Source organism: Myotis davidii, unplaced genomic scaffold (assembly GCF_000327345.1).
Source record: "Myotis davidii unplaced genomic scaffold, ASM32734v1 scaffold246, whole genome shotgun sequence".
In the NCBI taxonomy this organism is placed as follows: Eukaryota; Metazoa; Chordata; class Mammalia; order Chiroptera; family Vespertilionidae; genus Myotis; species Myotis davidii.
This window is the reverse complement of record NW_006296542.1, coordinates 298264-325879: the sequence shown is the minus strand read 5'-3', so window position 1 is coordinate 325879 and position 27616 is coordinate 298264. Positions and strand designations below refer to the sequence as shown.

The 27616-nt window shown below is 51.5% G+C and overlaps 1 protein-coding gene across 8 annotated transcripts in view; it reads right to left on the bottom strand.

Annotated features, from left to right (window-relative positions):
• The window catches only part of PLEKHA6 (pleckstrin homology domain containing A6), a 142557-nt gene that overhangs the window by 55874 nt on the left and 59067 nt on the right, over positions 1-27616 (bottom strand). The window contains exons 1-2 of one of the 8 annotated variants that reach the window (XM_006771975.2): positions 1209-1407; positions 929-1025 (exon numbers count right to left, since the gene is read on the bottom strand). The exons of 2 other annotated variants lie outside the window; for them this stretch is intronic. The gene's annotated coding sequence lies outside the window, so the exon portion shown is untranslated. 5 more of the 8 variants (XM_006771977.2, XM_015569286.1, XM_006771973.2 and 2 more) reach the window with 5 other exon arrangements.

Here is a 27616-nt window from a genome sequence, read left to right as displayed (position 1 = left end):
GCCTTGGCTCACATGCCCAGAAACTGGCTGCTCGGCTCTTGCCCTGCGGTGCCCAGGGCTGGCACCTCCCCCTCGCTGAGCCTGGTTTCTGTTTGCCCGCGGGCAGTCCAGCCAGAGAAAGCACCAGGAAGAGCCAGCACCCTGTGGGTTAGCCCTATCTCTCGGATCTGCCTCAAGACTGGCACGGGGCGCACTCTGTGCCTCCCACAGACGCCTCCGGGGCCGCCTCCCACCACCATGACTTCACCCCAACCTCTTTCCTCCCCAGAAAGAAGTGGAGGACAAAAGGGCTCCCGGCTCAGGGGGCAACGACAACAGTTCTGCTTTGGAGGCTAGTAAGGCCCTCATGTCCGTCACGTGCCTGTGCGGGCACGCGGGCCTCGGCTGAGAGCAGTCGGCCGGTCCACCCACTGCGACAGAGCCGGGCGCTCTGGCCACACTCCGCACGATCGGACTTGTCACGGGACGGGGCCGAGGGGGAGAGCCGTGTTTCGGACGCTGCAGGAATGAGGGTCCTAAATGGGAAGCTGAGGACAGCGGCCAGCAAGCACCTGCACCCAAAAGATTGGCGGCCTTTCTTCCTAGGGTTCAGCTTTGCTGCCCAATGACAACTTTGTCTTCGTAAGGAGTTAAGAGTTCTCCCCCCAACTCTCTGCACCGGCTGTGTCTCCCGTCCACGTCTCCAGCCTAAATAACAGGGATGCAGGGCAGGCACGTCTCAGTCTCCTCCCCAGCCGTCCCAGGAGGTCAGCCCTCGAGAGGCCGGCGCTGTGCTCTGCCCGGAGCAGGAGACAATGGCCCCAAGAGGGAGGCAGAGCGGCCGCGGCAGCTTTGTGTGGGGTGGCCACGAGCCATTGTCCCTGCCTCGGAACAATGGTGTGCATCCCTGGCTCCCGTGCCCAGTAGTTCGCCCCCTGGATGGACTAACCCAGCCCTGGAGGTTCCCTGCTAATAAACAGGCAGGATACAGAAATCTGGCCCCAAGCTGGGGGTTTGTGTCCGGCTGCAACAAAAGCCGGCTCCAGCTGAAGAAAAGACACGGGTGCATCCGAGTGTGCCCTCAACCTGTCCCGGAGCCACCCAGACAGACAGACACACAGACAGGAGACAGACAGCCAACCACTCACTCACCGGAGCGCTCTGCGGGCCCTCTGCTCTCACTCCTGTCACACTCAGCAATAGGCAAAAGGCTTCCCTTGAATCCTCACCAGGTCCCTGGGGGGTAGCAATCATTAACAGCCACACATGCTGGCTGGCCTTAACCCCTTCAGCGCTGGGCCGGCTCCAGCTGGCTGGTGGGCCGCCCTGTCCCTTCCCCAGCCTGGAGGAAGTGGCGGCTCCCACCTCGCCGCCACGCCACGCACCTGAGCAAGCACTGCCTCCCATGTGCAGGGGAGCCCACTAGTCCCACCCCGGCCGCCCCGCCTGATTGGCGCTCACTCGCAACCTGAGGCGCTGGGCTCTGGCACGATGCCCAATTGGATGAGCCCACATTATGAAATATTTGCTTCACGGGCCAATAGAGGAGCCGGGATCTGGGGGAGGGATGATATTTTTATTTATTCCTGGTGGAGGGAGCGCAGACAAAGGTAGTCATAGCATTCCCAGCCTGGGACACAGGCCCTGGGAGGCAGGCCGCAGGCCACGGAAGGGCCTCTGTCCGGGTCCAGTGGACAATCCCTGCAGGTGGCTGAACAGTTTCAGCTCCTGGCTGTTTAGCTAGAGGGTTTCTTTGCTTAATCACAGCCCGCCTCACTCAGGGGATTGGAGAGTGGCACTAGGAACTGAAATGGAAAGGAAGAGGGGAAACATCTTGACAGGCCAAGGACTGCTTGGGTCTGCATGGACTACGTGGCCACAGGTCGTCTCTACAGGTCATCGTAGCAGAAGTCATTTTCACACCCTCGCAGGATGCAGATGAAAGGTGGGCAGGAATGGGGAGACACGGATCCCCTCTTCATCCCTTTAAAAATAGGCGGCTGATTTGGGGAAATCTATACCCAGCATAAAAGTGTCTCCGTGTAGGATGCATGTCAATCTACACAGATATGTGCGAATGGGGAGCTCCAGGCTCTTTGGAGTTAAGTCCGTGGCCGGATTTTTCTAGTTTGAGCAAAACATCAGGTAGTCCAAAGCCTGTATCAGAGCATCTCACCAGAGCAAAGATATGAGCAGAGAGAACATTAAGAGCTCAATAAACATATTTATGGAACGTTCCCTACACAGAAAGCCTTTAAGTGCCATCTAGTAGGGATTTTAAACCATGATCATGAATATGATGGGATATACAGGAGCATGCAAATGCCCTCGCGCTCACACCCACCACGAACACTCTCTTCCCCTTTCAGGTCCAATGGGTGATGGGGCTGCTCCACCTCAGGCCAGCCTGGGTCTAGTCGCTGGCACCTTCTCCTTATCACTGCTGGTTCCTGTTTGGCTATCAGTAGCCCAGCCACTGTGGCTCAGGACCTGGGCTTAACGCAGCCGGGGGGCCTTATCTTATCTGCCGGGCTGCCTCCCCAGTGGCCTGATGGCTGGCTGGCCCCGGTCTCTTAAAGGGGCTACACTGCACTGTCACCTGTTTCATTCACCCCCAAGCATAACCCCCAAACCCGGGGAGCGCTGCCCATGGAGGGTCAGATGCACCAGACCACCCCCTCTCTGGCACCCTTTACAGCCACAGCTGACCGCAGGGCTGCTAATGGAATGTGCTCGTGACTTAAAACAGGGAAAGACGCTGATGTTTTAGATGCCGTTTTAAATGCTTAGCATATCATGCAAACACCCTGCACCTTCGTACTTCCAGGCTCCTGCTCTGTTAAGTTTTAAAAAAGGGATCAGAATACAAAGTCCATATTCTTTTAAAAAATCCGTTGTATCTCTATATACTAGTTGCAAACAATGAAAAATTAAAATTTTAAAACATCACAATAGCGTAAAAATAGGAAATATGGATAAATTTACAAAAGATATGCAAAATCTACACACTGAAAACTACAAAGCATTGCTGAGAGAAGTTAACTAGAATCCAAATAAAGGGAAAGATAAACTGTTTGCATGGACCAGAAGACTCAATCTTGTTAAGAGAGCAATTTCCCCATACTTTTCCATGGAGTCATCATACTCCCAAACAAAATCCAAGCAAATTCTTTGTAAACATTGACAAGCTGATTTTGAAATGTATATGGAAATTCAAAGGACCGAGAATAAGTAAAACTTTGAAAAAGAAGAATAAAGTTGGAAGACAGACTACTGACTTATAAAGCTACAGTAATCAAGACAGTGTGGTATTGGCATATAGATGAATAGATAAATGTTTATTAGCCAATGTCACCCCCATGAATTCAAATTAAAACATAGATAAATGGAGCAGAAGAGTCCAATGATAAACCATGCATATATGGTCACCTGATTTTCAACAAAGGTAAAAAGGCAATTCAGTGGGGTAATGTAGCCTCTTCAATACAGGGAGCTGGGAGAACTGGTGATCACGTACCAAAACAAAACAAAAATCCTGACCTACAAACATTCAAAAATTAACTCAATCAAGAACGGGTGGTGTTGCTCAGTAGTTGAGCGCCGACCCATGCACTAAGAGGTCGCTTGTTTGCTTCCCTGTCTGGGCACATGCCCAGGTTGCGAACTAGGTGCCCAGGAGCGGGCATGCAGGAGGCAGTCAATCGATGTTTCTCTCTCATCGATGGTTCCATCTCCCTATTCCACTCCCTTCCAAAAATTAACTCAATCAAGAACGGGTGGTGTTGCTCAGTAGTTGAGCGCCGACCCATGCACTAAGAGGTCGCTTGTTTGCTTCCCTGTCTGGGCACATGCCCAGGTTGCGAACTAGGTGCCCAGGAGCGGGCATGCAGGAGGCAGTCAATCGATGTTTCTCTCTCATCGATGTTTCCATCTCTCTATTCCACTCCCTTGCTCTCTCTATAAAAATCAATTTTAAAAAAAGATTTTAAAAAATTAACTCAAAATCAACTAATATCTAAATGTAAGAGCTAAAACTAGAAGAAAACAGGAGGAACAACTTAATGACTTTGGGTTTGGCAAGGATTTCTTGAATTAGACACAAAATGCTCCAACAATAAAGAAAAATCAACAAACTGAACTTCACTAAAATAAAAAACTTTGCCGTTCAAAAGACACTCTTACAAAAAATGACAAGGTAAGCCATACACTGAGAGAAGAGATTTGCGAAACCTGTAACTGGCATCAGACTTTTATGTAGCACACATAAAGAACTACTACACTTACTATTAAGATGGCAAAAACACAATAAATAATAGGCAAAAGATTTAAACAGACACTTCGTCAAAGAAGGTATACAAGGTCAAAGTGCATGGAAAGATGCTCGATGTCACTGTCTCTAGGAAAATGCAAATACAAATGAGCTAACACCACAGACCCAACAGAACAGCGCCAGTGAAAACTGACCATACCATGTATTGGCACGAATGTAGATGACCTGGAACTCAGACACTCCTGGTGACAATGTAAATGGCATCTCCACTTTGGAAACGTTTGGCAATTTCATTTAAAGTTAAACAGACAGTTATCAAACAAGCCATTGATTCTCTTACGTTTGAACCCAAAAGAAATGCAAGCACATGTCCACACAGAGATTGTACACAAATGGTCAGAGCGACTGCATTGGAAGAGCCCAAGCTTCAAACACCCAAATGTCCATGAAAACGTGAGAACAGTGTATGTGACACACCCATACAATGAATCTGCCTCAGCAACAAAAAGAAGTGAATTACTGATCTCCACAACATGGATGCATTTCAAAATAATTACACTGAGTAAAAGAAGCCAGCTCCTCCACCAATAAAAGTGTATAGTGTCTGATTCCATTATATAAAATTCTTTTAAAAAAATGCAAACTAATCTATAGTGACAGGAAGCAGATCAGAAGTTGCATGGGGAGGGAGTGACTAGAGGAATTTCAAAGAGGCAGGAAGAAACTTTGGGATAATGCATATATGTGCACTATTTTAATTGTGGGTATAGTTTCACAAAACATATCAAATTTTACCCTTAATACGAGTAAAGGTACATAAAAGGGGGGAGTCTTCAGCAGAGACACTGAAGAAAACCACCGCGCTACTCTTGGCCCACCCACTCCGTCTACACCGTGATGGAATGTGGATGGAGGGAGAGGATCCAGCTTGTCCTGTGACCTGCTTTAGTCTGACAGAAATGCTGATTAAAGGCAGGGATGGGCTTAGCCCCTGAATCAGCCAGGACTCTTCTCAGTGATTTAGGTCAAATAACGTGGCCGACCTGAATGTGGTCTTTATAAAAAGACAGGATTATTTGTTTTATGACAGAAGGGATAATATTGACTAAAACCCTTTACGTTCCCAAAGCACACTCATCATTCTCTCATTTGATTCCTTTATGGTCCTATGAGGTGGACAGAAAAATATTAACACTTTCATTTAACCCCCACCCCCACCCCCGACACACACACACACATACACACACACACACACACACACACACACACACAAACCCCTGAAGCTTTAAGAGGTAAATATAACCCAGCTCCTACATCAGAGGCAAGGCTGAATCCCACAGTTGGTCCAGATCTCTCTCCTGCTACCTCAGACCTGCCCCTGCAGCCTGGCGAACACCCTCCCTATGCCCCTCGGCCTGGCTTTGTCCCAGAGCCATGGGGAACGTGGGCCTGCACCCCGGTGCTCACCCAGCATCGGGCGGATGCTCTGGACAGCGGCCAGTCACAGACCTGGAAGGGGCTCCCAGGATGGATGAAAACAGGGGCAGATCCAGGGTCAGAATAGGTTCAACAAAGGGGAGTGGTCAATGTTAAGACCGGGAAGACTGGTAGACGTGAGGGGATCCAAAGATCTAATTAGAACACGCATCTGATGAGAAAAGAGGGGGGAAATCCAACCCAACACCCCTCCCAAGACAGGAAGTCTGGTGGGTGTGGAAGCAGCTGGAAGCTGTTAGAGGCTCCAGGCCAGAGCCCGGCTGGACGCCAGGCCTCGGTGTCCCTCCTCTCCCTCCTGCTCTCTCTGTCCCCCATCCTCCCTCCTCCTCTACTCTGGCCGGGGTGCAAGAATAGTGCTGGCTGGGCGCCCACCTCTCTCTCCCTTGTTCTGAGGACAGGATGATGGGAAAACCTGCAAAAACTCAGTAATCAGGATTAATAATATTTTAATGCAAAATTTTAAATAAACATTAATGCAAAAAAAAAAAAATCTGTGACGAATGAAGTATTTTCAATAAAGACCGGATCAGTATTACTGAATTTCCCTTTTGCTCGAGGCGCCCACATGGCTTGGAGGGGCACTGGTCCTGATCCGGTCTTTATTGAAAAGGTTGATATTTTGTTCTTCGTGAATTTTTTTGTACTTCTTTTTATTTTCTAAGATATTGCACTAAAATAATGTGGCCGACCTGAACGTGGTCTTTATGAAAAGAAAGGGTTATTTGTTTTAGGACAGAAGGGAAAAATACCAAGTAGAACCCTTTACGGTTCACAAAGCACTCTCATCGTTATCTCATTGGGTTCTTTTACGGCCCTCTGAGGTGGGCAGGAAAATGTTGTTTCTCTTGATTACTGAGTTTTTGGACCTCCTCTTACCCTTTGAGCCTAAGGAGAGTGCCTTACCCTGTGAATCTGGGGGAGGAAGAGGGAGGGGCCTGGACAAGGGGCAGGAAGGACTAGGGAGCTCCTCAAACATCCTCGGTGCCTGATCTACAAAGAAAAGCCTGAGAAAGGCCTCCAGTCTTAAGGGGGTAGAACTATGGTCCTGGATTAAACTCTAATGACATTATTAGGGCAACTGGTGACATTTAAATACGGGCTGCATAGAAGAAAATAGTATTGCAGCGATGTTCTATTTCCTGAATTGGATCACTGGGCTGTGGTATGCAAGACAATATCCTCATTTTTAAAGGGAAAAAAAGATGAAGAGAGCCCAGAGGGTGACCGCTGTCGGAGAGCCACCAGCGGGGACAGTGGAGACGGCTGATGGCAGGGGGTCTCGTCCAGAGACTGGGTACTGGAGGGCTGGTTGGGCATTTTTCTCCCGAAAAAAAAAAAAAGAATTAACCTTCAATTCCTAAGTCACTCCTCAGCCTCCCCAGGAAGACTCGGGTATCCTCATAAAAAAAGGAAATTCACACTTACCTAAGCCGTGGCCCTAGCAAGCGCCTGTCCTGGGCTGATGGAGGAGAATCCTGAGAGGCCAGGTAAGCGGCCCAAGGCTACAGTTAGGAGGTGGGTGGGCTGGGATTAGAGCCCAGGACACAGTCCAAAGGCAGCTCTCTTCCCACTTCGCGTTCTTGTGCAAATCGAAATTCCCTTCTCATGCATCATCCTACAGCTAATCTCCTAGTTTATTTTTACTGACTTGAATCTGCACTGGCCTTGAGATTGTTGGCTCTAGAGTCAGACTGCCCCAGTTGAAATCCTGGCTCCACCAGTTACCACCTAAGGGGCTTTGGGTGAGTGACTTAATCCCCCTCTGCTTTCATTCCCCAGCTGCAAAAAGCATTAATATAAGAACCTGCTTCGTGGGTTTTTTCCCAAGGATTAAATGAGATGATACAAGCAAAGATTTTAAGAGAGGCCGGGGCACCTAGTAAGTGCTCAATAAATGTCAGTAATAATTCCTCCCTGCCCCTGCCTTGGACTGTCCACTCATGGGAAGCAGTGGCCTGCCAGTGACGATAGAACCCCTCGGCACTTTGACAGATGAAGATGGATGCGTAATAATTGCTCCTAAGGAAGTTATCCATCAAGATGGCACCGGGAGATTCCTAAATCTAGTTTGTAATGCCCTTATGCCACCTCCCACTTCCTTTTCCCGAGGAGTCAGAATAAGCCACACCTGAGCAGCTCAGGGAGGTCTGCCCCCAGCACTCTGTGACCTGGGGGTGAATTTTTCCTGTGTCATATCACACTTGGAAGTTAAAAAGCAAGTCAGTTCGCCCGGCCAGCATGGCTCAGTGGTTGAGCATTGGCCTATGAACCAGGAGGTTCGATACCTGGTCAGGGCACATGCCCAGGTTGCAGGCTCGATCCCCAGTGGGGGTTGTACAGGAGGCAGCCAATCAATGATTCTCTCTCATTATTGATGTCTCTCTCTCTCCCTCCCTTTCCCTTCCTCTCTGAAATATATATTTCACAGGTAATCTTTCTGTCTTAAAAAAATAAAAAATAAAAAGCAAGTCAGTTCTGGGGTTACATCACTAGGGTTACATCACTGGGGTTACATCACTGGAGTTAACTGAGAAGACAAGTTCTAGTGCTTTCGCTGTACCCATCCACTATATATAACATGGGCCAGTGCTTGCCCCTGAGGCCCACTGGACATGAGATGGCCCTCACCTTGCCCCTAGAGTCAAAGAGAGGACAAAAGGGGCCATTGAGTCCTGAGTGGTTTCGGTTCTCCGGGAAGCCCCTCTCCAGGGCTGATTCCCACCAGGAACCATCTGCCCGCTTCAGAGGTGTGGGTTCGGGAGGACCCAGAGCATGAAAAAGTGACAAAGCCAGCAGATTACGTGTAGGGGGCTGCAGAGGAGCAGGCCAAGGGCGGGCTGGTCAAAGGTCAAGCAGCCTCAAATGTAGCCCCGATGGCCCTTCTGTAACAAAGGCAGAGCTGGAGCCGGCAATCCTGTATAATAAAAGCCTCATATGCAAATTGTTCCACCAGGAGTTCGACCCAGAAGACCCCGGAGAGCAGAGGAAAGGACTATGTGAAGTGGCAGCGAGGAGAGGAGTGGGGAGTAGATGCTGCTGCTGCAAGTGGAGTGCCAGGGTTTGTGGGCCCCACAGCCCCTTTAATGTGGGCTGTCCTCATACAAAAAAAGAGAGACTGCCAATAGAAATTACACAGGACCTGGGAGGGCCAGTGCAGGTGAGGGGCCTGGCAGCATCGCTCCACGGGAAGCTGGCCCCACCCTGTCAGTATCCCTGACCTTGTCGCACACTTGCCAGTGCTCATCTGAGCCCCCTGGCCCTGCCCTAGCACTGTCTCTCTGTCTCTCTCCCTTCACACAGTGCTCTGCCGGACCTGAGCTGTTTCATGGCTGAGAGCAAGAATTAGAGCCCCCACCCCTTGGAATTAAATCCCTCCCCCTCACTGCAAGGGAGGATTTGTGTTTTGCATGCCTCTCCCCCACCCCCTCCAATGCATGACACGATCACCATCACCCACCACCAGGCCCAGACCCTCCCCACCCATGCACTTTGCTGTGGGGAGCCCCACCTTCCCCAAAGGGCACAGCAGGGACCCTCCAATCTGCCAGAAGGGGTGAAACCGCAGCTCCCCCAGCCTCCTGGCCCCCTACATTCCAGCCCCGCGCCCAGAGTTTGACCTCCTCTGCGGCTGGCTGCAAAGGCGCTCTGTTACAGAAATAGCCCAGCTCCTGGGCCCCTGCAGGCCCTCCCCCTCCTCTCGGAGACACCCCCACCTCCAGGGGAGTCAGGCAAAACCAGAGGGAAGTGCTCAGCTCTCCGTTCCTCTCCCACACGCCCTGACAGAGCACAGCCAAGTGGGCCTGCCTCCCACCCGCCCAGCCCCAGCACTTCTGTTCCATGGCTGCCATTACACCGGGCGGGGTGAGAGGTTTGGCGGAATAAGGCATGGAGGATACATAAAGAAAACGGGGTACAGCATCATGAAGAGATTATACAATCGACCTCTCAGTTCGTCTCTCCTCTGCTCTGGGGTTTGAAGCAAAGAGGATGACTTCATAGTCACTAAATGGATCCTAACCTAAACAAGATGGTCACCCTCATGAGCCTGAGGTGGAATGAGGGACAGTGGGTTCAATTATGTTATGAATGACTGAATTCAGACAGTGATGAGCTTTTGGATGCTGACTCTCTGGTGTCTGACGAGACAATGAAATCTCCTAGGAAGGACTTTACTGAAAGAATAGAGTCGTACCCAGGGGTGAGGCAGGGGCCTGAGTGGCCTTCGAGGTTCAGGTCCCATGCCTTCCCTACCCACAGGGAGTGACAATGACACCACAGCCATGCCCGGGGCTCCTTCAGCCACACTGCCCGCTGCCTACTAGGTCTTGTCCGTCCCCAGGGTCAGGCAAGGAGATAACTGAACAAGAGGGTTGGGGTGTGTAAACTCGCCACACCAAACTCCTTAAGCTTGGCTGGAGGTCCAAGAAGGGCTAATGTTACCATAGTAGAAAGTACCTACCCCTTTCTAGAAGCTGCCCTCACCCCGATACCCGCATAGCTGCAGTGGAAATAGCCATGTTCTAAAGGCTGACACACTCTCTTGGTGATGGGTAGCCAGCTGAGCCCAGCTCAGCCAAACCCCTTGCAGGGGATGAGATTTGGGATTAAGAGAAAAGTGATACCTTCTCTCCAGGTGACGGGCACACAAGGGAGCTGCCGGAGGCCACCTTCCCTCCCAGAGACTGACCGGGAGGTCGCACGGCCTCTGCAGAGAGAGCAAGAATGAAGCCAGCACCGGAGAGGCATAAAACAGCAAGACCACATGTGAGGCATCGGCTCCTTGGTCCCAGTAGGTGCCGGTGGTCCAGCCATGTCTCTCTGACTTTACCATAAAACCCCCTCCTGGGCTCAGGCTGCTCTGAGCGCTTTCGGTAGCAGGTGCTCAGGAGTCCCAACTGCACGGGGAGGGCCAGGATGACCACGATGACTTCTGGAGGACCCAGCATCTCGGCTCCGCAGGCACAGTTGGCACGAGGAAGACCAGGAAGGTGAAAGGAAAGAGGAAGGAGTGTCAGGTGTGCCCGAGGGCAGCAGAAGACCGTGCTGGGAGACCTCGGCTGGCCTACAGACAGGCTGCTGAGAGGACGGGATAAAGGGTAAGGTCAGAGCAAGCAGATCAGTTTCTACCATGAGATTTAGAAAAGTCCTGAGGGGTTCAGGAGGGAGCTGAGGGGGTTTAGGAGGAAGTGGAGCCGTAGGTGAGCTGAGATCCCTAATGAAGGCGCAGGTGAGCACTGCTGACGGACAGGCTTGGAGAGATCTGAACCAACAAGCAGACAGAGCTTGGTACATGCCCCACAGGACAGCCGCCTCTCAGGGGAGGACAAACCTGTGTTCCTTCTCCTGCGCTCTCTACAGCAAGTGTGGGTTTGCTGCCTCGGAGCCTCACAGTCCCCCAGGCCAAAGGGTCGGATCTGGCCCTCCGGTCTTCTTAGGAAAACCTACTTTCCTGGCACCCATTTCATGAGCTAATGGTCCCTTTAAGAATATTTCCCCCCATCCATTCTCTAGTTGGGTAGAGCAGATGTTCCTTGTTCCTATGGCAACTAACCTACCACCCTTCCTAATGGCTATCTTCCGAGTGCAGGACACAGCACCGAGCTCCTCACCACATAGCAACACCATGGACACGCAGGCCTGGATATCAAGAGTTCATATCTTACATGATCCATGAGATGACCCCGAAATGGCAGTTGCCATCTAACAGCACTTAGAACATAGGGGGAGAGGAGTTACCTATGCCGTTGCCCAGACAGCAGACCCAATAAAGTATTGCCCATCCTCCCAATAACATATTAAAAGCACATGGTGTGTGTCCAGCAGATTGAATTAGTACTTCCCTTGACCTTTTTCACATCACTTGTGAAGAGCAGTGAAACCCCTAATTGAATTTTCCTTCTTCCCAGCTGCACAGCAACATCATCCTTATCCGGGGGTTGTGATCCTTCCGGACAGTCCTCCTCCCAAGACCGGTTCCTAGTCCAGGCAAGATTCTGGCAGGGAGGGCTGTGCATTCCAGGGCTCTTCACAGGGATGGGGGTGTCCCCCTACAGGTGCTGCTTCACTCACTACACCCAGCATGACTCTATTGTTCCTGGCTCTCACAGTCCCCACAAAACCAGCTGGATTCATCTTGAATTCATGATGCTGACTGAACTTTAGCTTTCTCTCTTCTGAGCCGCTATGGCAGTGGTTCTCAACCTTCTGGCCCTTTAAATACAGTTCCTCATGTTGTGACCCAACCATAAAATTATTTTCGTGGCTACTTCATAACTGTAATGTTGCTACTGTTATGAATTGGAATGTAAATGTCTGATATGCAGGATGGTCTTAGGCGACCCCTGTGAAAGGGTCGTTCGACCACCAAAGGGGTCGCGGCCCACAGGTTGAGAACCGCTGCTCTACGGGATTCCAGAAGTCAATATTAAACACATGAAACCTATCAGGTGTACAGAAAGTGCCTCCCTAACCAGAGCTCCCACCCCCACCCTGGACTCTCCTCCACTCGCTCCTCGAGAGGTAAGTGTGCCGCAGCCCACACAGAAGCCTGGCTCTGGCGGCGACGGACCTGGGCTGGAATCACACATCGGCTGAATGGCATCAGGCAAGTCCTGCCCCTCTCGGAGCCCTGGCTTCCTCATCTGTGAAATGGGACGGCTAACTGCACCTGTTGGGATTTGGGAGGCAGTTCGGAACTTGTTCGCATTCCCAAATCCACAGGCACCTGACAAGGGAAAGCTTTTCTCTCACCTGGTGGCAGAACCCAACATGACTTGACCCTAGTTAGCAGCAAAGTATGACCCGAACTGGCAGGAGACTCTATAGCCTTTCACTTATCCCAGGTACGTGGCTCTTTAAATAGGTCACACTGTGGAAATATGAACATGTTTGGTTTTGGAGCTGCTCCAGACGGGGCTGGAGGTTTCAGGTAATCACAGCGTGTGTCCCATGTTCTGAAACCCACGGGCCCCAACGGTTTCAGATGACACGTTGGAGCTGACTCTGCCGCTCCCCCAGCCCCTGTAGACAGGGTTTCAGGAGAGCCACCAGAGTTATTTAAACTCAAGATGCTGAGAGCCAAGCAGAGCACCTGCATCATCACAATCCGGGTCTCTCCTGGGGCCCTGGGTTCCTGCAGCCTGGAGCCAGCTCCCCGGAACTCGAGTTGGCGTGGGGCAGGGAGATGATCCACAGGCCAGCCCAGCTGCCCTTAAGGAGCCGCTGCTTTCCCACCCGGGCGAGCTGGCAGAGGCAGAGCACTGCTATTGGGTTGGCCTTCAGGTAGAGACATGCCTGAGGATTCCTAACATACGTGCCTCCCAACTCCCCACCTCATTCGCTTCCAGCCCTCTCTCCACCTCATCACCCACAGCGTCATCTGTGCTACCTGCTCCTCAGAGTCATTCCCAGGGGGAATAGGCGGCTGAGCCTTGGGAAATGCTAACGGGGGGAAGGGGCCAACGTTTGTGGGAACTGAAGAAAGGGACAGATGCTGTGAGGGAGATGATGAAGATGGGCTGTTCTGGGGTGAGAAACCATCACATCCAACACACAGTGGAACAGGTTTGGCATGTTTCTCCTGGTGTGTTTCGTGGCCTCAGGAGGCTTTTAAAATGGGAACCCAGCCCTGGCCAATAACTGTGAACAATATTGGGCAACTGGTGTCCTCAGATCTCTTGGTTACAAAAGTCTGTGGATCTACTGTGTGGAGAAGACCTGTCTCATGCTGCCACCTCCAGCCACTTTTCCAACCGATACGCCAACTGTTGGATAATAAAGTAGGCCTGCAATTCTGAAAGCGATAGTAGACTCTCCTTTTGCAACGTCAAAGTCTACCTCAAGTTCTGGGAAAGGCCCGACTGCCTCTAAGGCTGAGGCATGCACAGTTAAACAAATAGGATGGTGGTGATCAAATTTAACGCCCTCATTTTACAGGTGGGAAATCTGAGGCCCAGAGAGGAAATGACTTACCCAAGATCATGCAGTCAGATGAATAACCTCACCATGAAGGGATGGGGGCATCTTTAAGGGCCCAGGCATGTCTCTGTTGAACTTTACCGCCAGAAAAATCCATGTTAAATGGTTAACACCTTCTGCCCTATTGGGTTGTCCAGCTCGGAAGAGATCCCATCTCCAAGAATTTGACTGTACTCCACGTCTCTGTGTCCCAACTTAGGACAAAGTTCTCATTAACGCCTCCCTGGGGTAAGCCACCATCACTGGGACCAGAAAGAGGCTAAGAACCACTGCCCTGTCATCATCACTCACCTGCCCCAAACTTAGGTGGAGCCATCAGATAACCGATGGCAGAGATCTTCCACCAGCACTTCTTGGATCCTTTCTCGCATTATCTTTTTCCCTCAGCTAATTTGACTAGGTCCGTGGTACCTATCACCAGTCACAGCTGTAGGCTTTCCCATAGCACTACTCTTAAGGACTATGCTGCTATACTGGTCTTTCACCTTCCAGAAACCTCTTGGCCAGGAGAATCTCATGCCCTGGGCTTGGACTTCCAGATCAGATAAATCTCAAAAAGAGCATCTATTCAATTTCTAGGGTGATTTCAAACGAATTTTCCCTAAACGATTTCTCTCCTACAAGTCTGCACACATGTGCAACACAACCACGTGTCTCAGGCTGCCAGCTGGGGCTGCCTGGGGATTCCCGCATGGTTGTTATTTGTTGCTATTCCAGGCCTGACTCCTCAGAAGGCCAACGACTCAGACACTTAAGCCTCTGGGAGCCTCCAGATCTAGAAAAGCTCCAGTTGAGAGCTCAGGAAGATCTGCCCTTCCTTTCTTCCTTCTTTTCTTTCTTTCTTTCTTTTTTTTAAAATTAAATCTTTATTGCTCAGATTATTACAGTTGTTCCTCTTTTTCCCCCCCATAGCTCCCCTCTATCGGTTCTTTTTTTCTTTCTTTTGTTCTTTGTTTCTTTCTTTTTGTTTTATTAATCCTCACCCGAGGATATTTTTCCATTGATTTTTAGAGAGAATGGAAGGGATGGGGAGAGGCACAGAGAGAAGCATCAATGTGTGAGAGACACATTGCTTCCCGAACTCACCCCGACCAGGGCCAGGGATTGAGCCTGCAGCCAAGGAACGTGCCCTTGACTAAAATCAAAACCAGGACCTTCAGTCCACGGGCCGATGCTCTATCCACTGAGCCAAACCAGTTAGGGCAAAAGTCACCATTTCAAAAACTGACAGCAAGATGTTTAAGTGCCCTTGACCCTTGATCATCTGGTTACAAAGGTGTTTCCAAATGGACACCAAGACCTTGAATGTGAACTATACCTCCTGCTGCTGCCATAATCCAATCCACAAAACCCCCAGCTTTCCAAAGATTGAAGGTGACATTCATCACTCCCAAAAGATAACTACAGGAACAGGGGCCGGCAAGGCCTGACCCCAAGCCTCTCCGAAAAGGGAGAGTGTCAGTCTCTCTGACAAAGGGGAAGAAGCGAGAGCGCATTCCTTTGCCCATGGCCTTGTTCTGACAAGATCAGAATCCAAGTTTTCTGGAACTTTCCTCAAAGAGCCCTTATCAGGGAGATTCTGTCTGGAGAAGGGCCTGCCTGGAGGAAAATTTTTGGATTTCATGAACCAATGAAATTTCAAAAAAATGAAATTTAAGGAACCATTAAAAGTTTGCCCATTTTTAAATTTGCCAAATAAGGACATTTAAAAAGGCCAACTACTATTGACTCTCCCCATCAGCTCATGAAAAGAATAAGAAAGCCATAACCTCAGAATATTTGAATATATCCCCTGCTTACCCTCCAAAAGATCCTCTAAACTAAATACATTTTGCTTTCAAAAAAAAAAAATCAGTGTGCTCTCCCTGTTTTTGTCATTTCACCTAAGACTGGCGAAAACTCTGTCACACACCAAAATGTGATCATCACTGGGCCAGACTGGCCTCTCGACGTCCCTTTCAACTTAAGCCTAAAAATCCAGAGGAAGACCTTAAGCTTTGGGATCGGGACCTTCCCAGGACACCTAGGCCGGGCAGACGTGGCGGGGAGGGGCAATCAAGAAGCATACCCTATTCTTCACGTAGGTAAATCCACTCTGTCAGCTACAAAGACCTGAACAAATGTTGGTGGTTGTTTTCTAAATCCAGTGTTCGGGGAGCAGCTACCTCCAGGGAGCCCCTGAGTTTTACAGCTCCCGCCCCTGTGCAGATAATTCAGGGGGGAAGGGAGGAAGCCAGTCTGTCCCGAGTTAAGCATTATGTGAGCTATAAAGGCCGTCTCTGGTGAGTGGCAGCATCAGATCCACACATCACAGACCCAGGCCCCTGCTGCCATTCCAGTTGCACAATGAGAAGCCCAGGGAGGACTGACTCCGATGCAGGGGGCAGTTTCACCTCTGCCTTCCACAGATTATTGCTCTGCTCATTACTCAGCGGGAAAAGTGTGGGGGATGAAGAGGTAGAAGGGAGTTGATACATATGGTGGTGCTCAGGGGAAACACACAAAAAGCAGGAGCTGAATGTGGCTCAGTTGGTTGGGCGGCATCCTGTGCACCTGGAGGTTGCAGGTTCGATTCCTGGTCCAGGGCACATGCCCAGGTTTCAGGCTCCATCTCCAGTAGGGGGCTTGCAGGAGGCAGCAGATCAATGTTGCACTCTTGCATCCATGTTGCACCCTCACATCAATGTTTCTCGCTCTCTCCCTTCCTCTCTTTCTCTAAAAAAAATCAATAAACTATTTTTTAAAATATTTTTATTTTAAAATATATTTTTATTGATTTCAGAGAGGAAGGGAGAGGGAGTGAGAGATAGAAACATCAATGATGAGAAAGACGGGGGATTGAGCCCGCATCCCGGGCATGTGCCCTGACTAGGAATCAAACCCTGACCTTCTGGTTCATCGGTTAATGCTCAACCACTAAGCCACACTGGCCGGGCAATAAACTATTTTTTTTAAAGGAGTTGGATCTTGATCCTAACCTTGCCCTTCTGCATCTTTTGGCTCCAGTTTCCGCATCTCTGTTGAAGGATTGATATTCTCTCTGTCTTCCTTATAGGACTGCACTTAGACTGTGACATCTCTGGGGGTAGAACCATGCCTTATCCGGCTGTGCATGCTAAATAGATAACACCGGACCTCAGAGAGAACAGGGGTCCATAGACACCTGCTAAACTGAACCTCTGAAGTGCACTCCAGGCTTAAAAGCACTACATGACTGTATAAAGGAAGGGTTGTTATTATCTGTTGGCCAAAATTATGCACCACACCATCTAGCAAATATACAAAGACATTGGATTCTATTTGGAAGCAGCTGATGATGTAAATAAGAACTAATTTTTAGAAATGCCCTTAGTTTCCAAAGTAACCAGACTGCACAATAGTAATTATTTTGCCTAACAGATAGCTGTGCAGACTCAATTGCACTGTACAACGTCCGGCGCTGGAAGTGTGTTTCTGCGCACTTGGCCCAGCCCACACCACCGCTCAGCCATCTCTCTCGTTATCTCCCGAAGTCAGTAGCACACGCTCGTGCGCTCACTATTCTGGGTTACATCTATATTGAGAGCTGGGGCCCCTGGTTGGCAGCAGCTTTGGAATGTCTGGGAGCTGTGGGCTCCTCGGTCCCCTCTCCTTGCTCCTTTCCAGCCACTCCGTGTTCTGCCCGCAGCTCACTCCACCACACGCTTCCAGTGCTTGTCTCACCACCCAAATGGGCTTTTCAAAGCCACCTCCAGCCTCTGGCAGAGTCCCACTGGCCTGGCCCACCCTTCCTGCCAGACCCTGCCTCACAGCACGGGCTGTCCACGGGGCATGACATCACCAGCCCTCCTCCGCCCCGCCCCCCAGCCCAGACGAGGCAGGTCTTTGATCTCGGCTCCTGGCCACTGAGGAACATCATGCAAACCCTGGGAAGACAGCGCCACGCTCAACCAGCCTTACCCACCTGTCAGCTCCTCGCCCAAATGCCTGCTTTGGGGGAAGAGAGCCAAGCCCCACCCGCTCCACACACTGGCCCCCACCCTGCCCCATGCCGAGGCACCAGGAGAAAGTGCTCCTGTCGCTTGGCCCTTCTCGGCTCTAATCCCTTTAGGCTGCTTCAAGCTAATTCCACATGGAGACCTCGCTGGGGTTCACACTGGTTCCACCTCCCACCGCGCGAGCAGCTACAGGACTCCCGGTTAGCTGGTGAGGAGGGTTCCCAAGTGCCCGCTCAACCAGGCCTGGCTCCAGGGCCTCGGTCCTCTGGGCACACATCTCCGCACAGATCTTTGTCCCTACGTTCCCTCTGCAGCCCCTACTTCCCAGTGAGGAAATAGTCACATTCTAGACGCCAGAAATTTTCTCTAACTTCTTCATAGGAGACCCCAAAGGAAGATGGGCGTTCATGGGACATTCTTATTTGTTAGGAGAGCAAGAGGGGATAAATGAAAGAAAAAGGAAGTAAAAGATTTGCTTTCAATATAATAGAAGTGCTCCAATATGCGCCTTCTCTCTCTCTCTCTCTCTCTCTCTCTCTCTCTCTCTCACACACACACACACACACACACACACACACACACACACACGCCACTCCTCTTTGCCCAGGATGTGCATCCTTCTCCCTGGCCCCCTCCTGCTAGCTGGGTAGCCGCACTCTCCTAGCCCAGGGCCCCTGGACCCGGTTTTACCTTCCACGCTGGAAGACTCGGACCGCTGCCTGGGAAGGAACGAAACACTACTCCAGATCCGAGAAAACTGCCAAGGGTGGTGGATGCAGCTCCTGGGAGCAGGCGGAGCGGAGAGAGCCCGGAGCCCAGCAGTTCCCAGCCTTCCAAGGAAGGCTCTGGTGTCAGCTGTCTCCCTGCTCCGCACTGACTGAAAACCAGGGAGTCTCCCGATAAAGCAGGGTCTGAAATCCGAAACTGCAGGTTGGCCGAGTCCTATATAAACACGCTCACACCCTGGCCCCTTGGTCTGATGGCTTACCCGCCCGCCCTGTTCCCCTCCCTCCTCACCCTGCCTGCAGCTCTGTAACATCAGACAGCCCTCTAGCTGCCGCTCCTCCAGACACCAGAGCACAGCCTGCAGCCCGGGGAGAGACCTGTCAGGCGTGGTCCGGTCTCTCCCAACCCCAGCCCCTCCAGCAGTTCAAGTCCAGGTGCTGAAGTGGCGCTCAGGGTCATGGAAGTAAGGATGGTGAGCAAGTCCCCAGTTTAGAAGCAGTTTCTAGACTCTTCCTCCACATCAAGGAATAATAAATAGTCTGCTAAGGTTTAGATCCAAGATAACTGGTTGGAGTATAGCAATTGCTCAAAGCACCTTTCTCCCCTCCCCCTTCCTCCCGTCTCTCTCCTCCAAGCTCCTGTGTCCGGCTGTTACGAGCAACCCCTTTCCCTAATGTTTCCCCCGTAATAAGAATCAGGCCACGTGAGAGTGGGGAGGGAAATCACGGTGAGAATTACCTCATTTTGCTGATAAGGGACTGAGTGAGGCCGGGAAGATGAAATGGCTTATCAAAGCCGGTGAGGGCCTGGCCACTGTGGCTCCATGGCTGAGCATCGACCTATGAACCAGGAGGTCACGGTTCAATTCCTGGTCAGGCACATGCCCGGGTTGTGAGCTCCATCCCTAGTAGGGAGCATGCAAGAGGCAGCTAATTGATGATTCTTTCATTATTGATGTTTCTATCTCTCTCCCCCTCTCCCTTCCTCTCTGAAATCAATAAAAAACATATAAAAAGCTGGGGAGGCACTCCCGGCCCAATCTGGCATCTTGGGTGGTAGAATGGAAAGAGAAGGTTTAAATGTCAGATGGAGTCATGTTTTGAAACAACTAGATACTCACGTGAATCACTGAATGTGAAAAAGTCACTTAACTTTCTTGGGCCCCAATTCCCTCCGTTGTAAAATGAGGTAAATGGTACTATTGAGAAAGTGACGACTAAATAAGGTAGCAGGTATAAAGCAGTAGCACACAGTAGGCATTCAATAAAGACCCACCGCCCTCCGGCTCTGTTTACCATGCACACTCCCTTTTACCTCTGACTCAAAAGGTAACTCTAAATTGCCTTTAGTATTTACTGTTCCTTCGGGTGTTGGTTTAATGTTTCTCGTTCATTGTCTTTATGTCACTCTGACTAGTAACAGTCACGGGTCACTGCACAGGACTCAGAATGCAACACTTCGTGTCTCTAGAGGGGGAGCTTTATTTACGGACCAAGGTCACAGATTCGCACGGCAGCCTTGCTGCCGATGTCTCCCACATCTCCACCTCCAGGCTCCAGTCCCATGAGCATTTCCCCAGAATGACAGGCACACCTCCCTTTATGAGCTTCACTGGTGTTGAGCCTTTTACAAAGTGAAGGCAAGCCCTGGCTGGTTTGGTTCAGTGGATAGAGCCTCAGCCTGTGGACTGAAGGGTCCCGGGTTCGATTCCAGTCAAGGGCACATGTCCGGGTTGCGAGCTCAATCCTCAGTGGGTGGCGTGCAGGAGGCAACCAATCAATGATTCTCTCTCATCATTGATGTTTCTATCTCTCTCTCTCCCTCTCCTTTCCTCTCTGAAATTAAAAATATATTTAAAAAGTGAAGGCAAGACGCTCCACCAGCAAAAAGATTACAACTTCCTTTATTTATATGCCTCGCTTTATTGTGTTAGTCTAGAGCTGAACCTGCATTATCCCCAAGATATACCTGTAGTCTTTGCCTTGTCTAAAATGAAATTAAGATTCACCACCCACTGACTAACTCTATTATGGTACAGTCCCCAAGGTAAGTAAAGGAAGATATGAGGGGCAGAGCAATTAATTTAGTATGCTACCATTTGGGTTAAGAAATCATTGGTAACTACCTATCTATATATACAAAAGCCTAAGTGACTGTCCGACCGTCCAACCAGTAGCTATGATGCGCAATGACCACCAGGGGGCAGATGCTCAACACAGGAGCTGCTGAGCTGCTGTGATTTGGCAGCTGTGGTTCTCGGGTGACACACCCAGAACCAGAGAGGAGGGAGCCCGATTCCAGGGTGCGTCACCTGAGAACCACCCTCTTACATGCAATCCAGGACCCCTCCGGGGATGTCGGAGAGCTGGTTGCGGACCAATCCCCGCAGGCCAGGCTGAGGGACCTCACCAGTGCACGAATCTGTGCACCGGGCCTCTAGTATGATTATAATGCCTAGAGCAGGGACCAGCAAACGTTTATGAAAAAGGTTGGATAGTAAATATTTTCAGCTTCACCGGCCATATAGTCTCTGTTGCAAATATTCAATTCTGCCTTTGTAGTACAAAAGCAGCCACAGGTAATAGGTAAAGAAATGAGCATAAATTAGTTGTATAAACAAATGAGTATAAATGAGCATAAATGAATGAGTATAAATGAATTAGCAGGGCTGTTTCAAAAAACTCTACTTGTGGACGCTAAAACTTGAATTTCATATAATTTTAATGTGTCACAAAGCTTTATTCATCTCTCCCTTCCCCCCCCCGCAACCATTTAAAATTGTAAATATCCTATTTGGTTTGTGGATCACGCAAAATCAGGTGGTGAGCCGGACTTGGCCCATGGGTCACAGCCTGGACTGGCTTAGAGCATCTCAGGAAGGACCAACAGACATTGGTAACGGTGACCTCCAAGGAGCGGGTAGAACCGAGATGGGGCAGGAGGGAAACTTTTCACTGAATACCATTCTGTATCGCTTGACTGTTGCCATCCATGCATGTTTAAAACATTCGATCGTTAACAGGCTCCCCATCTTTCTCTGACTTCTATCCATGTCTACCCTTACCGTCCCACACAATCAGGCTTCTAACTGCCAGGTCAACTCTGACTCGCCCTCTCCCACCCCAGACTCTCACCCCAATAGGAATCAGTGCCCAGAACCCACTGGTCCCGTTCACCAAAGTGCCTCAGCCCACTCCTCACTGGTCCTCCCCCTACCATTGTCTATGGCTCCTACCATTGTCTCTACCACTCCACTGTCATTCTATACAGCCTTGCACACTTACCCAACTTTTTACTGGGGTAAAGCTTATTTCCAGAAGGGAAACGGAAGCTTAAGGACTGGGACTCTGTATTGCCTCCCCCTCAGCTCCTCCACCAGTGCCTTGCACCTGGTGAGAATCCTGCAAACACTTGCCTGGTTGTTATCTCCTATCCTGTTGGCGATGGTTTGGAAAACACGCAGTGGTTCTCCACCTTCTGGCCCTTTAAACACAGTTCCTCATGTTGTGACCCAACCGTAACATTATTTTCGTGGCTACTTCATAACTGTAATGTTGCTACTGTTAGGAATCATAATGTACATATCTGCTATGCAGGATGGTCTTAGGCGTCCCCTGTGAAAGGGTCGTTCGACCGCCAAAGGGGTCGCGACCCACAGGGGGAGAACCGCTGGAATACAGGGAAAGGTCCATCCAGAACAGAAGCCAGTCTGAGACACACAGCAGGGCAAGAGGGCACAGGAGTGCAAGGCCTTGGATCACAGGAACAAACATGTACGGAGAGGAAAGATGTCAGAGTCAAGGCCTGCTCCAAAAAAGGGGGCTGTGCTTTGGAGAAGGAAATCAGGGGGCCCCCGGGGAGTTTCCCCCTAATTCCAATCTCTGGAACATTAGCCTAGTGGGATAGAGACATGGTGGTGGTCCCAGAACCGGAGCCTCGCACGCTGAGAGGAACCTCAGTGCTGAGCAGTGTGCCCTCCCACCCGGTGCAGGAAACGCTCTCCCAGCACCCAGGCCTGAGCTGCCGCCTGAACTTTGCAGAAACCAGGCACGCATTACTTTCCAGGCCGCCTGTCCACTGGTGAAGAGGGCTGTGAGCATGATTTTCTGCTTCCACCCATGTTTCCTGTTCTGGAACTAAACAGAAAAAGGCTTCCTGAATGGGGAATTAAAAACTAATGATAGCTACCAACTATAATAGAGTTTTCAAATATTTCTTCCTCCCGAGATGCTCAGAGGGTTTTTAAAGACACAAAAGCATCGACTCTTTGGAACTGGAAAGACCTTTGCTCAAACTGCTTATTGAATAAAACGGAATATAGTCATTTTCTTCCTACTTCCCAACATGAATGCGGGTTGTGCTATAAAAGTAATGGCTTTATTTCTTTATAGGAAAAAACTTCACAATCACCTGTGGCAAAATGGGACTTAAATCCCATTTTATACCACAGGGAACTCATGATTAAAGGGTTCGCTCATTTACACCCAGTCACACCGTGGTAAAGTCAAAATTCAAACCTAGGTCTACCCAGCTTCAAAATTCAGTCTTTTTCTTACAGCCCAAAGCTTCATGAGAGTAGGTCAACAACCTCCCCCTGTCTCTGAAATCCACAGAAATGGTTATTTCTATCATTTCCATCAGGAGCAGAAGAGACGGACAGCCTACAGCCCATGCTCCACTTGCGTGCAGTCCCTCACAGGCCCATCCTCTGGATGTACTCAGGCCTTCCAGGGACGGAGAAAACGAGAGCAAAGACAATCCAAAGCCAGGATGCCAGCGTCCCAGAGACATTCAAGGGCACAGTGGCCTCTCCCTGGCTCCCACGCGGTGCCCAGTCCTGTGCTTCCCGGCCTTCGCAGGGGCTGGCTCCGGCCTCCCCACGGGCTTGGTATCTAGAAGCCCATGAAGCATGGCATTGTTTGGGCAGCACAAACACAACGTTTACCGGGGTCCTGGCACCTTTCTTTTGGTAAATATTTGGCTGGCCAGGAGAGGGCCGAGGCCTCTGCCCCACACATCCAACCACCCAGTTCTCGGAAGATGAGCTGGGTGGGCACAGAATCATCGCCACGCTTAAATCCAGCCACGGCCCGGTCCCCTGCATCAGCGTCCTCTAGCATCGCCTCAGAGCAGCTCTGAAACATTTGCAGCTTGGCCCTCACCCCGTTATCAAAACTGAGCTTCAAGTCCCAGAAGGGTGTCTGACCATCTATGGCAGTGGTTCTCAACCTTCCTAATGCCGCGACCCTTTAATACAGTTCCTCATGTTGTGGTGACCCCCAACCATAAAATTATTTTCATTACTACTTCATAACTGTAAGTTTGCTACTGTTATGAATCGTCATGTAAATATCTGATATGCAGGATGTATTTTCATTGTTACAAGTTGGACATAATGAAAGCATAGTGATTAATCACAAAAACAATACGTAATTATATATGTGTTTTCCGATGGTCTTAGGCGACCCCTGTGAAAGGGTCATTCAACCCCAACAAGGGCCGCAACCCACAGGTTGAGAACCGCTGGCCTATGGAGCCGGAGTTGACAGGGCTCAGCGATGCACCTTCATGCCGTCAGCTCCCACCTGGCTCTCTCCGACCTCCCACAGGCGCCTGGATAAACACCTGGTTGCTCCTCCTCAGAGCACCTGCCCCCAGCAACACACATGCTCCCGAGCTCATCCGGCCTGAGTGGGCAGCTGGACGCCAGGACGACCCTCCCATTTCTCAAGAGGGCAAACCACAGCCAGGAGTTTGGAGCTCATACAAACAGGATGTTAATATTGGAGACAAAAACAGACTCCAGGCTCACTGCCTCTCTTCTTAGTCCATACAGAAAACACCCCCTCCCTTCAATAGTCTATAATCTGTCCTGGCCCAAGGACACCCCATGATGCCCAGCCTCCCCTGCCCCCAATCTCCAGGGGCTTCACCCCGAACTCTGAGGCTACCCGCCCTTCTATCGGCCATCTCCCTGGGAGATGTGGTCATTAGCAGAGAGCACTATGTAGGTGTCTAATTAAGCAATCAGCAGCAAACGCAGAAACCTGTTCAAGCTACCCCGCAGCATCCACCAGGGATCCTCTTACAGGCAACTCCCTCCCCCGAGCTTCCTGGAAAGGTCCCCATTGTTTGCCTACAACACAGCAAAGTGTCTGGTTCTGCCCTCCTACTTATCAGCTGGCACTGACTTCCCAGCCGCGCCACCACCCCAGGGGGTGCCATTCACAAGGAGCTCAGTGTGAACGGTGCCCCCAGAACCGTGGGACACAGCAGCCCCAGGCGGGTGGGGAAGTAAAGGTGCCCAGATGGGAGGGACAGGGCATTCTGAGAGGATGTCCACCTACCTGGCCTCTTTAGGAGTCCCAGAGCCATACCCCGCCGCGCTGGCATTTCGGGGTCAGGGCACGGGTCGCCAGGAGCCCCTGAGAAGGCTGGTGGGAGGTGGCGGTGGTAGCGGTGGACAGCGTGAGAGGCTCAGCAGCCCTCCCACCTACGTTTCTGAGTCCTCTCTTGCCTGCACTGTAGCTCACCTGTTCCTGTTTCACCCTTTAAATGGAATGTTCCACTTGCCCTGGAAGCCCAGGGGGAGGAAATGACCTGTGGAAGGAAAGCCTTCCTTCTCAGAGCCTGGCATCTCTGGGATTCCCTCAGGTGCTGCTGCGGACGACGGGGTGGGGGAAACGGGATGAGAGCAACCGCAGAGGAGGACCCCCGGGGGACAAGGCCGCCTGGACCTGGTGCACACTCCCCCTCACCTGGGGATGGGCTAAGCGGGAGCCTGGAAGGGAATAGACACCTGCTGCCTCCCGGGTATCAGATGGGCACCTCCACAAGCTGGGGTGAGAAACAGTGAGAGACCCCCCTTAACCTCGTCTCCTGTGCCCCTTTGAATATCTTATCTTTCTTCTCCTGAGCCCTTATCTCTGACTCAGAGACCTTTATCAGCCCTTCACAATGGAGCGGGAGGGTAGATGCCTGCATAGATGCCACAAGGTTCTCAAAGACACAGTGTGATGCCAGTAATGGGGGGGGGCGGGCGGGCAGCACCTCAGGGACAAACCCAGGCCTTCTCATTCCACAGGGGCTCAAATTACCCCAAACCCACACCCCTGCAGGTGGGTGCCTCTATCAGTGCAGGCCCTCGGTGCCCGCACGTGCCCCAGGCCCTGCCAGCTTGGCCCAGAACCCTAACACACTCTTGTTACCAGATATGCGGGTTCTCTCCCACAGAAACGGGAGAACAACATCTCTTTCCAGCCACTGGGCCCTGGCCAGCTGTTTTCCAACTCCTAGGAGACAAATTGGACTTTGATTACAGCAGAAATGATTTAGGTTAGACACCAAGAAGCACCTGAAGTGAGTGGTAAGAGGAGGTTTAGGTTTAGGACTGTGCGTTGTGCTTTAGATTTACAGCCAACTTCCCCTCTGTGAGGTGTGGCCCTCGGCCTGTTATTCTCTCGGTCAGAAATTTCCAGGACTTGCCCCTCCCCTGCCTGCGTCACACAGGCCTCACTCGCTCCCTGTCTCGGGGCCCAAGGCCCGCTACAGCGCATCCCCATTCATCATTCGGTGTCATAGTCTGCTGCTATGTCTGTAGATTTCCTAACCCGGCCGGAGCCGCTCAGTATTTCCGCAGAAGTCTCGGCATCTCTGCTGCGGCCATGCCATCCCACCCTCTCCCCCAGAGCGACCCTCTCTTCTCCGCTCCAGCCACCAGAGCAAGACAACCTTGAAGGTAGCAGGTCTCGCCGTGAAGATGTGGGCATGAGGGGGTCATTGACTCCAGGCATTTCCTGAGCGTCCACCGTGCTAGAGCCTGAGACAAGGTGACGTCCCCGCCCCCCGGGGAGCCCGATCCTGATCCTGGACACCCCAAAACCAAACCCACCAAACCAGCCTCCCTCAGGGGCAGCCCACATGGGAGGCTGGGGGGAGAGGGGGCGCGTGGAATGATGGAGCCAGCCGGGAGATAATGGGGAGGGGGCAGCGCGGGGACAACAGCTTCTGAGAGGGAGGGCAGGCACTCCAGACAGGGTGACACAGGGGAGAGGTGGGAGAACATTGGCCCTTGCCTAGGTCAGGGGTCAGGCTGGAGGTGAGAATCGCCTCCATTTCCTGTGTGTTCACACTGTGCACTATTGGGACTGCTCTGTACGTAGGGTCTTGTTTATCCCTCGTCACTACCTGCAGCTGGAGGAGTACGTGGGGCCAGGCTGTGGAGGGCATGACGAGGGTCCTGCTCAGGAAATATTGTCCAGTGATCAATAGAGCAGGTGATCTTGGGAGGCTTACTCCCAGCGGGAAGCAGCAGGGACAGCGACAGGCCTGGAACATACGTCCTACGTTTGCAAACTATTCAAAGCAACACCAGGCCTGAGGAGGGAGCGGGGGCATTGGCTGGTGGGAGCCCGGCTTTCCTGGCAGGATGGAAAGTGGGTGTTCGAGCACGCCCTGTGCAAGAAACCCAGGGAGGCTGGGAGACAGCTGCTGGGAAGACAGCCGGAGGTCACTCAGAATAGACCACAGGAGGGACCTTCCCAATGGGCCAGCCTAGTGTACTCAGCCTCCCAGCAGCCCCTTGACCCAAATGCCGGTGTGGGGGCTGTGGGGCAGGGTCTCTCTACATGTGGGGGCTGTGGGGACAGGGTCCCTCCGCATGTGGGAGCTGTGGGGCAGGGTCCCTCCGCATGTGGGGGCTGTGGGGCAGGGTCCCTTTACATGTGGGGGCTGTGGGGCAGGGTCCCTCCACATGTGGGGGCTGTGGGGCAGGGTCCCTCCATATGTGGGGTGTGTGGGGCAGGATCCCTCCGCATGTGGGGGCTGTGGGGCAGGGTCCCTATGCACACCCCACCCCGGAGCTGGCAGAGCCTCCTCCACTGGCCTTTCCCCTCCTCCTGCTCCAGAGGTCAGCACCTCAGCTGACCCATCCCAGAGAGAAGACGGGTCCTTCCCAAAGGCCAGTTTCCCTTTCCACCCCGTGTAGCCATCCAGGCTTGAGTCTAACCTTCATCTGACTGGGATCTGAATGTATTCCCACTGGAGAAGTCAACAGGGCTATGGAGCTTGCGTGGGTAAGGCAGACGGAAGCCACAGTGCGCACCGCCATCCTCTGGCCTGGCCCTAACATCCCGGGGGGAGATGACTCCCCGGTATCTCCCCAGTGGGGACTGGGCCGAGGGCCAGAGGC